Source organism: Crocuta crocuta, unplaced genomic scaffold, assembly GCF_008692635.1.
Source record: "Crocuta crocuta isolate KB4526 unplaced genomic scaffold, BGI_CrCroc_1.0 scaffold3, whole genome shotgun sequence".
In the NCBI taxonomy this organism is placed as follows: Eukaryota; Metazoa; Chordata; class Mammalia; order Carnivora; family Hyaenidae; genus Crocuta; species Crocuta crocuta.
This window is the reverse complement of record NW_027529934.1, coordinates 6,773,354-6,784,596: the sequence shown is the minus strand read 5'-3', so window position 1 is coordinate 6,784,596 and position 11,243 is coordinate 6,773,354.

Below are 11,243 nucleotides of genomic sequence, written 5' to 3'. Positions count from 1 at the left end.
GTAAAGGGGGATCGGCAAGCTCCCAGCTCCCAGAGCAGCAGGAGTCCGACAGCCTCTGAGAACTGGGAGCGAGTAAACAACCAATTACCTACAGGACAGCCAGTAACCAGAGAAGTGGCTGGAATGATTTGATTCTACTCACTGCCTTCACTCAAGCCCTGCTCCCACCCAGCTTCTCAAGACTAATCTCACCACCCTCTGCCTACTTTCCAAGTGAAATTCCACCCTCACTAGAAGCGAGATTCCAGGGCTGAGAGGCAGAAGGCTCCATTCTGGCTATATTCTTCTCAGGTTGGCCATTGTCAACATCACTGCTTTTTGTCTAGATTGTGAGAAGGTGAAAGCATCAAAGGGCGCTTCTACCCTCCCCACTCCAACACCCATTAGAGCCTTTGAATCCTTTGAGGGAAGAGACTTTAGGAAAAAAGAGGTGACTCAGAATCTGCTTCTTAGAAACTGGAGTGGGAACCCAGCTGGGCTGCAGGAAGTGTGGGGTCAGAGCAAAAGAAACCTCACATTCCATTCTCTCTTTGGCCGTGAGCTCCCTCCTGCCTATTGCCTCTAGGCTAGTCGACCCCCCCCCCCTTTCTTTTTAACATTCTCTGGTTCAACGGATATCAGTGCAGATCCTCATAGAAAGGCCTCTACATGTATAAGATTAAGGTCCAGTAAGGTCTAGCACTTATCTGCAAAGAATTTAGAATCTGGGGAGGCAAGGAATTTCATGCAACTAAAAAACACGTACATAAATAGCAACACAAGGCAATGTACAATAGATGGCTCAGGAGAATTACCACTGCCGCTATCAGCCCCAGCGATTCCTCACCTGGATCACGGAACAGACCTCTCTAACTGGCCCCTGCCTCAGCCTGCCTCATCCTTCTTTCCACTCTCAGTCCTGCCTCCACACTATAGCCAATGATGGATCCACATGTAAATCTGAGTGGGTCCCACCCCTGCTTAAAAGCCTCTCTTGACTCCCCCACATCTTTCCAGATGAAACCAAACCCCTCCCGTGGCATGCCTAGCCTTTTGTAATCTGACCTCTCCTAACCCTTGGTAGCACATCCCACTCTACACCCATGTTCCAACCAGAATAAAGCATTTGCAATATCCAGATAGTACCAACTCTCTGGCCTCAGGGCCTTTGCACACGCAGCTCGAACTGCCTGGACTGTTTTTTTTTCTCTTACTTCCCGTTTGGCTAACTCCAATTTGTCTTTTGGGACTCAGCACAGAAATAGCTTCCTCTTCCCAGGACTCCTTCCTTGACACTCTGTCTGGGTTAAGCACCCCTCATCAGTATTCCTGCGTCACCATAGTATTAAGCCAAATTGTAATGAGTCTTCTATTGCTCCCCCCCTAGACTTCAAGTTCCTTAACCGAATTTTGTACCCAGTGCCTGATACAGAACAGACAATAATTGATGGCTGAATGAAAAGCTGAATGGCAGGCAGAGGAGTTCATAGAAAATGTGGAAAGTCATTAGAGGCTTTTGATTCCAACACTGAGAACATCACCAAAACCATATTGTAAGATGAGTAATCTCTTAGTTACCAGGTGTGTGTGTTGGGGGGGGGTGGATTGTTGAGGACAGGGGAGAATAGACTGAAGTAATAAGAGCTTGAAGTAAAGAATAAAGAAGGTGACAGTGAGGAGCAGGAATGGAAATGAGCTTTAAGGTGGAGGTAATGCTATAAGCATTAGCAAGTGTTTAAATGTGTTCGCAGAAGAGGGAGATGAGACTAAGGTCTGCCCCCCTGGTGTCTGAGAAGGAACTTGAGGAGAAGCGTGGGGAAGTCAGGAGGCGGCCCTGGATGCAGGTAGCAGTGGGGAAACGGCCACCAGGGAATCTGTGAGAGAAGATGATCTGTTTGTTTTTAGAAACAGCTTCAGCTAATTAGGACAGAAAGCAACCAGACTAAAGGAATTTTGAGCTCTGGGTCAAATTTTGTCTCTGGGTGGTCTAGGCAGACAAAGACTAACACGTTAGGGCCCCATCTTATCCTTTCAGAAAATTGGGATGAAGGTCCAACGATGCCACTGCTTTGTGACTTTTATAGCTTTAGCATAAAATGATGCCACTACCAAGCAGAGCTATTAATTCTTTTGCATTTTCCCCCACCCCCGTTCCAGAAGACTTTGCTGGGGGATAATGCTGTTTCTCCATCTGGACGGGGCTATGTTTTACCAAACACACTGCACTTCTCAGTCCATTACCTTCTCCTTCTTCTCACATTCTTCCTGTTTTCTGACTCTGCGTTTATTTTAGTCTTGTGTTTCTTTTGAAATCACCACAGACATCTGTCTCTCTCGCCTTCCCCACGCGTCCACCCCTCTCCTCTCCCACTCCTATTCTCATCATTGCCTGAAGAGACCTAAAACCGCTCGGCTTCCCTCCCTCTTCTCTCAGTATCCGGAGCCTCTTTGTTGGGCAAGTCTCAACTTGTTCTCAGCCTCAGACTAATCCTCCATAACACTGAAAATGACAGATGAGGTCAGACTTTGCTTGGGAGGGAAGGAAGAGAAAATTTCTTACCCAGGAAACCACGCTCATTCATAACTGGCTTTCCAAATGAGAACAGACTAGAGGGGCGTGTGTGTGTGTGTGTGTGTGTGTGTGTGTGTGTATGTGTGTGTGTGTGTTCTGCTGACAAGAACCCCAGATTCTGCTTTCCTCATAGCACATGCCTGCATTTTGATGTTTTGGACTCCTAATATGTAAAGAGGAGGAAGCATCAGAAATGTACATCTTTAGATGAGTAGCTGGCGGCGCTAGCGTTTGGGAGAGTGAGTGATCCTTTATCCTCCAGAATCCTCTCTCAGTTTGTTACCTTGCCAACTAGTATGCTGGAGTTTAAGCTGCAAGAGTCTTTGTGGGCTGGGAATGAGGAAGACAATGCAGGCTGCTGATACTAACAAGGTCCCTGGAGTGATTTATTAGTGTCTCCGGTCTCCTTTTATTTGACAGGAGAAGGAAAAGAAAGTGTTTCTTCCTTCTGATAAGAGATGCATGCTTAGCAGTTCATATATTCAAACCCCATTCACCTCAGTTTGGTTGTTTCTGGTTGGTTCTTTCTTAAGAAATGCACAGGCCCTTTCAATTGACCTAATGTCCTCTCTAGTTAGCCTTCTGGTTCGCCTTTGCCTTTTATGCCACATTTCTTGGAGGAAGCTGGAGCCTCCACATCCTCCCCTCCCCAACTTTATAATTGGATTTTCCCCCCTCCTGTCTTCTACCAGAACCTTTCTCAAAATTCACTGGTAACAACCCTTAGTTCAGTGACTCTTTTCTTTGTTCTTGCTTCCCGTCACTTCCCATCTTCCCTCCCATCTCCCTTGGCTCTACTGCCACCTCTCCACCAACTGTTCTTGCTACCAGTGCCCTCTTACTACCCCCGCCCCTACCTCCAGGCTTCCCCTTTATTACATTGTTAGCTTCTGCCTTTCTCTCTTGTTTGGAGAGTTTCTTTATGCTCTCAGGTTTAAGGACCATCTCTAAACTTGGCCATGCCCCCCTGGAGAGCAGCATATGAAAAGCAACACACACACACACACACACACACACACACACACACACCCAAGCCTGCAGGCAGTACCCTAACGCTGGAGGCATCGTGAAGGAAGGATTAGCATGGGGAGCTAGGTCTTGAGTGATCTCAAGCTGAGAAGTTTACACTTGACCCTGAGATCAGTGGAAATGCCTGCTTTTTAAACTTTAATGTGCAAATCACCTCAGGACCTTGTGGAAATGCAGATTTAGTAGTCTGGGGTGTGGCCTGAGATTCCACATTTCTGGTAAACTCCTAGAAGATACCCATGTTGCTGGTCCATGGACCATACTTTGAGAAGCAAGGAGCTAGATCGCACTTTACACTATCAGGTTTTCGGGGGGGGGGGAGTCTGTATTTTTTTTGTAGCTCATCTAGAATGTAATCCAATTTGAGAACCAGGATACTATTGTTTGCATCTCTGTGTTCCCCATTGAGGAATTCCTTCTGGGTGTTCCTGTAAATACTTAATTGATAGGACCTAGGACTGAGTTGTTAATTATCTTCTAGCTTTGCTTTACAAACACCAATTTATCTTCAAATCACAATTGTGAGGCAAGTGTATAATTCTTTTTTTTTTTTTTTTGGACTAAAAATAGAAACCAAGAAAAGTCAATGATTCTCCAAGTAGTGAGCCACATCTCAGATTTGGTTCCCAAAGTTCCTGGCTCAGAGGGGTCCCAAAGACTGGTCCAGGGTGAATTCTAACACTGCCTCTGCTTGGGTCCTCACTTGACTCTCCGAGATGACCTACTCACTTCATGGACCTCATTTACTCTTTTCTGACTGATAAGTAGGAGACTCTCCCCTCTGTGTCTCCTTCTCTTATAGGCAAGTTCAGGAGCCTTAAGAAGCTGCAAGCTCCATGTTAGGAGGCCAGATGCCTGACGCTGAGGTGACTTAAAGGTTGGGAAGCAGACAGCTGGGCCAGCTCACATGCCAAAATCGCCCCCACACCAGATCTTTACAACTGCTCTTAGCAGTGCAGGGAAGGAGCGCCTTTTAAAAAGTCATTTTGAAGAGGAAGTGGGGTGGTGGGGGAGAAAACCACAGAAATCATAGAGTAATAACAACCTCAACATAGTGTCCCATGTACCTTAAGTTCAGCTTCTGAAACTGAATTTTTGCTTTCAGGGATTTCTCCCACAGCCATAAAAATAAAAGCAACTCAAGTCTCTAAAGTAGGTCACACACAGAGAGAGCAAGCTGATAAATGCAGATGCCAAGGCACTTTCACCCTTTTCCAAACCAAAAATAGAACTTGGAAATTGTCTGAAGAAAATGGGCACAGCTTGAGAAACGCTGGGGGGAAAAAAAAGTGGGTGGGCTGCTCCTGCCCTGGATTCACTTGACCCACAGGCAACCTTCTGAGCAAGAGAACTTGACTCCGTGGCAATTCCTCCCAATGACTGCCCCCACCGCCACCCCGCAGTATCTCCTTCCCTTCTGTTGCAGGACTCTAGCGGGTTTTGACCATTCCTCTACTCCCATTTCTGGTAACTCACTGTAAAAACTTTCTATTAATCAATCAAAGCCTAAAGGGGAGGGGGGCTGTCCGGGGGAGACAAGGCAAAGAGGCACTTTTGGATTTCTTCATCAGAGCAGCTCTGTGATTCATTATCTGTGCTAAAAAGTGGCACATGCAGTTCCAGGAAAGGGAGAGCGGAAATACTGCGGAGCCCGAGTTTGGGCTCCCCTGGCTTTGCCTCTCCTTCCCTCCATCTGGCCAAAAGCCAGGCTGTTTCTCGGCAGCTGCTCCTGTTTCTAGATGGATACGCCCGTACCCACCCCCTGCTATTGCGATGGAACTGGGGGTCTGGCGTGGCACCAGGATTGGACGACCACAGCTGTGGCTTCATCTCCAGGGCGTGGAGTCTCCAGAGATGCTGCACGGCTCAAGGTCAAGAAATCCACCTCTGCTCCATCTTGGCAGGCCGCAGCACTCCCAATCACAGCTCTTCCCCGAGCACTCAGACTCTTGCGCAGGTAATCCATGAATGTGAGCCTCCTTCGGAGAGGGTGGAGGGAGGGAAGACTAGCGCCCAGACAGACAGCTAGGAAAGATGTAACAACTAAAGCGCTGAAGGAAATTATCTAGGCCACAAAGGGCAGGGTGATGCTGTGACTGGCTAGAAACAGCCACGCAGATGTGGATCAATGTTAAGAAAAACTCGAATGGGATCCAGGAAAGGGATCAAGTGTGAGGAGTAGCCAAAGAAAATTCTGCCCCTCAGAGAAAACCTCAGTGCTTTGAGCAGAGGCAATAGTTTTCTTTTACCTCAGAGAAAGCAAGTTTCCAGCAGCGGCCCTGCCCCAAGACTGGAGACATTGAATAGATCAAAGAACAAGCAGGTGGGGACACATGGTGTTTGGCACGTCCCCGAGTTCTAGAAAAACTGAAAGGAGCCTTGCCTTGGCATCCAGTGCAATGACGGGCTCGGGCAGCCTGGCAGAGGCTCGGGCCATAGGGAGAAAGCAGAGGGCAACCAGGTCTGCGTTGGTGCTGAATGGGTAGAAAGGGGGAAGATGAGTCTTACTTCATTCTGTAAGTTAGGGATGTGGCTTTTCACATAGGCATGGGGGCCTCTTGTGACCAGGTCCCAGAAAACTTTATTATATAAGATTTATCAAGAAATGTCACAGGCCTACTTTGTCCAAGAAATGTCGCTAGACCCTTAAGAGAATTACCTGCGGATGATGCTCAGTGGTAGTGACAGGGATCGGTCCTTCTTCTGGCAGCTCTCAAAAGCTGATAGCCAATACTGTCTCACCTGCCTAGAAGCGGGCTGTATCCAGTGGCGGGGGGGCCGGGGCCGCTGCAGATCGGGAAAGCAGGGGAGAGGGAGAGGCCCTTTTAGGAATGCAGTCCCAGGAGGCTTCTCCCTCCCTGCTTGTGAGATTCCAAAGGTCTGAGATAAACCCCAGGATATAGTCCAGCAAAGATGCTTTGGGCTATGTTCCTCTGAGAGAGCGCTAGAGAAGGGTTTTATTTTTAAACCCCTCATTCCTGCTGGGGGAAGGGGTGGTGGCAGGCGTTGGGAAAAACCATGTTTGGATCAGGAAGGAGATACTCTACTAGATGTGTGTATCCTTTTACACGTTTTGCTCTCACATACTCTCTTCTCTATTGTACCCTCAAGATCTGTTACTGAAAAACTCCAAGGACATGAGTTAAGATCACAATGATTCCTAACATCAAGTCTACTTCTACTCTATTTTTCCTCCCATGGCTTTCCACTGAGTAGAATTTTAAATGTGAATAATGGTTCAAAGTCTGAGAAACAAACTGCTCATTACTGGAAAGAGTGCCAGGAATCCTGAGAAGCAGACCTCACTGCCACCGAAGTTCGGCACCTAATAGTAATGGCTTCTTTCATAGTCACGGGAGGGTTGGATCGCTTTCTTTTCATTCTCGTCTTCTTTCAGTAACTGCTGGGATAAAAGCGAGCTTAGAAGAATAAAAAATTCACAAACAGGACAAGAATATTTAGGGCAAGAGATCAGAAGTTCTTTGGTTATTCAGTGAACTGAACTAACTCTACTTAAAAAAAGTACAAGGAAATAAATGTCCATCAAACTCCATATCACAGTAGGTATTAGCCTTTCGACCCCATCTCACAGGCTCTAAGCTGAGTTGTTCTACCTAGCAAGTTGAGGTAAGAGAGTCAATGATAAAAAAGAGTTTTGTCATTATTGAGTCCATTCCCAATATTTACTAGGTCTTTAAGTTTGAGATTTTTACCAATGTTGCTAAATAGCCCATTCCCTCCCACTTCTCATCCCCAAATCCAATTAGTGATAAATGATAGGGATAGAGAGGTTATTATAACTCTACTAGGTACCTTAGGGAAAAGCACTTTTTAAACAACTGGTTTTTATGGGTCATATATATATATATATTCCCCCAGACCACAGCTAAGCTTACTTTGATCAAAAGAAAAGGTCCCTCCCAGAGTGATCAAGAAGTGGCTAGGTATTAAAACTATTGCTTCATTTGTAGTCACAGTGAATCTGATTTAGTTGTGTGATAACCTCATCCTGCCACTGGGAAGGCTCTTTTCCAGGACCTATCAATTAACATGGCTTAAGAAACATTCTATGCCCTAGCAATTCAGGCTAAAAATAACTCTGTGGGCTTTTTTTTCTTTACTCACCCACAGAAAGCATTTGTATGTCAACAAGATCTTTGCTCCTTGAGTGTTTTCACTCCTGCTTACTCTTCGCTGAAAATAGAGTTGCTTGATATAATCAGGAAAGTCAGAGTTGGTGTGAGACATACAGAACAGCAAAACCATGCTGATGCAACTAAGCTTTCTAACTGCCAACTGTCCAAAGAATAAATGAACCCAGCATTCAGATAGGTTTAAAATAGATTCCTCCTTACTACTTTTCTTACAAATAATACACAATTCTTTGACAGTAATGTACCTGGTTTATACACAAAATTCACTTCTAAGTTAACAAAGATAACTAAAACACTGAGTTGCTATGTATGCTCAAAAGAAAGAACTTTTGGGGCATTTGGAAAAACTGAGGCAGAAAGAGATGAAGGAATGTGGCTAGAGTTCCTCAGCTAATAAGTGGCAGAACCAAGATCCAAAACCAGAAGTCTCGCTCAAGAGCCCAAGCTTTAACCATTGCACTACACTGCTTCTGCAACAATTCTGCAACAAAGCCAGTAATGATCTTTTCAGATTTCCTTCAAAGCTAGATCTTCCTATCAAATATGTCCACTTACAGCAGACACATGGTCCCATGGTTTCTCTTAATGTGAAAACCATGAACAGGAACTCCATTCTTACCCAAAACATATCAACTCTCCTAAACACACCAATGTTACCCCCTTTCAAATATAAAGATGCACTGAGACGGCTGTTCAAGCATAATTGCTTTCTAGCAACAGGAAACATTTGCAAAATTAAGGCCCTGGACCCTTTCTTCAGTTTAAGCAGTCAACACTCAATGGATCTCTTGTGGCTAGAACCAAACTTAAACAGCTAATCTCTTAAAGAAATCCATGTCAATTTTAGTAAGATCGTGATTAGATAAGGTTTAATTCTATGAATATATTGTTATGGTGATGGAGCATAAAGCCAAAAGTTCCTTATGCTTAATGAATCACTAATAGAGTTGCAAAAAATCAAAGCACTGGCTTACTGATCTATGACACAAGTTCACATAATCAAGACTTTAAGGGGGCACCTGGGTGGCTCAGTCAGTTAAGTGTCTGATTTCAGCTCAGGTCATGATCTCGCAGTCTGTGGGTTCAAGCCTTGCATCAGGCTCTGTGCTCACAGCTCAGAGCCTAGAGCCTGTTTCAGATTCTGCGTCTCCCTCTCTCTGCCCCTCCCCAGCTCATGCTCTTTCTCTGTCTCAAAAATAAACGTTAAAAAAAAAACAAAAAAAAACAAGACTTTTGAAATACCAAAGCACCATTCATTTGCTCCTTCTCTTCAAAGTCTATACCTTTTTTTTTTTTTAAATTTCTGAGAGAGAGAGAGAGAGAGAGAGAGAGAAAGCGTGAGCAGGGGAGGGACAGAGAGAAGGAGACACAGAATCCGAAACTGGCTCCAGGCTCTGAGCTAGCTGTCAGCACAGAGCCTGATCCGGGGCTCGAACCTACGAACATCGAGATCATGACCTGAGCTACAGCCAGTCACTTAACCGACTGAGCCACCCAGGCACCCCAAAAAGGCTATAACCTTTACTTAATAGCTTTGTCTCCTCTTTCCTCAATTTGTCCCATCTCTTAAATAGTCATTTATAAGCTGTTATAGACCAATACCAGTTTTTAAAGTACTAGCAACAATATTTTAAAATAGTGTGCTAATTGATTTGCTTCTGAAATAGTGAATAGTTGCCTCCGACAAAAAGCTCTCTTAAAATGCAGTAATTAGAGTGAAACCAACTGATGACATAGTTGTCATCACCTAAGTGTTTACCATGACCCAAAGACTGAGCAAATCAGAAGTTTTGCTAAGTTGAATTTGCCTAGCCCTCCTTCCTTACCTAGTTTGACACAAGCAATTTCCTTTCACTTTCTACAGATAAATCAATAAAAGAAAAAAAAAACATTGAAAACTCCATCCTGACATCCACCGGAATGCAGAGGATCAGACCAACTGGTCAGGTCAGCCTCAATTAGCAGCCCTCAAGTGTCAGGTTTTGTTTTGTTTTTTCCATAACAAAGCTGAAGATAACCTGTTATATAGTTTAACAGAATGCTAAAGGGATGTTTTTGTAAAAACATTTGCAAAGGGGAAGGGCTTCAAAAGTTGGCATTAAAATTAATATTAGACACCATCAGACTGAGCTCAGAAAATCAAATTGGTCTAAACGGACTTTAAAAAAGGCAGTTGTAGGGACAGGGTTCAAGAAAATGGCTGGCCACTGATATTAATGGCCACTAATAGCAGTCCTCCAATCTAGGAGAGAAACCTTCAACATACGAAGTCAGCAAACAATGTCCCCAGTCTGTGCATGACTGATATTAAGGAACCACAGTTTTCCAGCCAGGACCATAGTCACCCCCCTCCCCCTTCTCTCCCATCCCAGACAGATGATTACAGACAAGGAGGCAATTAAGTTGCTTCAAAATATTTAATACGTGTTAGACACGTAAAGTTACATTTTTATACAAAAATCAATACAACGAAGGAGAAAATACTGTACAAAAACCTTGTCAGCTCCCCCAACCTTTATACAACAAAGACTGGAGTCACCGTATCTACAAAACCATAAGGTCTTTCCACTTAGGGCTTCTGTCTGTAAACTCTGTTTCATTAAACACTTTTTAAAAGCACTGTGTAGTAGTTCTGATCTAGAGCTTTTAAAAATAGATCTATTCTCTATAAACTCCGTATTTCCAAGCTTGAACTCTTCTGTGAAGTTCATCAAGCTTTTTTTTTCCCCCCCTCTTTCCCTGTGGGGAAGACAAGAGCCGCTCAGATTCCCTTTTCCCAGAGTAATCACAGGGTACGGAAGTTTCTTCAGGGAGACAGAAAGGTGGGGAGAGCGAAATAATACAGGTCTCTGCTCCAGACTAAATCCCTCTAGTCTTAGGAAATCCTGTGAGGAAATGCCACTCCCGGCCCCGGTGCGGGGCTAGCTTTCATGTGAGGGGCGTGTGTAAAGTCCCTTCCGCCCCCGAGCACGAAAGGGGAACTCCCCAGCCCCGGCCTTCTCCGCCGCTTCCTTCTCGCTGCTGCCGGCGGAGGAAAGTCCCCGTCTGCCCCCGATCTCCTCAGCCCTGGGAAAGGGGTGGTGCATTCCAGAAGGACAAAATGGTCTTAATTCAACAAGACAGACGTACGTACACAGACAGAACACTACACAAAAGTTAACGATCGTCCTCTTCCGACGAGCCTCTAGGGGGGNCGGGGCCCCCCGCCGCTCAACCTCCTTCCGAACGGGACCCGGGGGCTCAGAAGGCCACGATGGCTGTGCTCCAAGGGTTAATGTCTCTCAGCACCGGCTTATCGCAGCAGATCTGCCCGGGCTCGGCGGCTTCCGGACCGCTCTCCTCTCCCTCGGCTTCCTCCCGGCCGCCCCCGGGGCTTTTCCGCAAGAGTCCCGAGAAGCTGGAACCGAAGATGCTAATGAGGTTAGCCACGTTACCGGTCTCCATCTCCTCCTCCTCCTCCTCCGTCGCCGCCCCGCCCGGCTGCTCCTCCGAGTTCCGGCGCGGCTTCT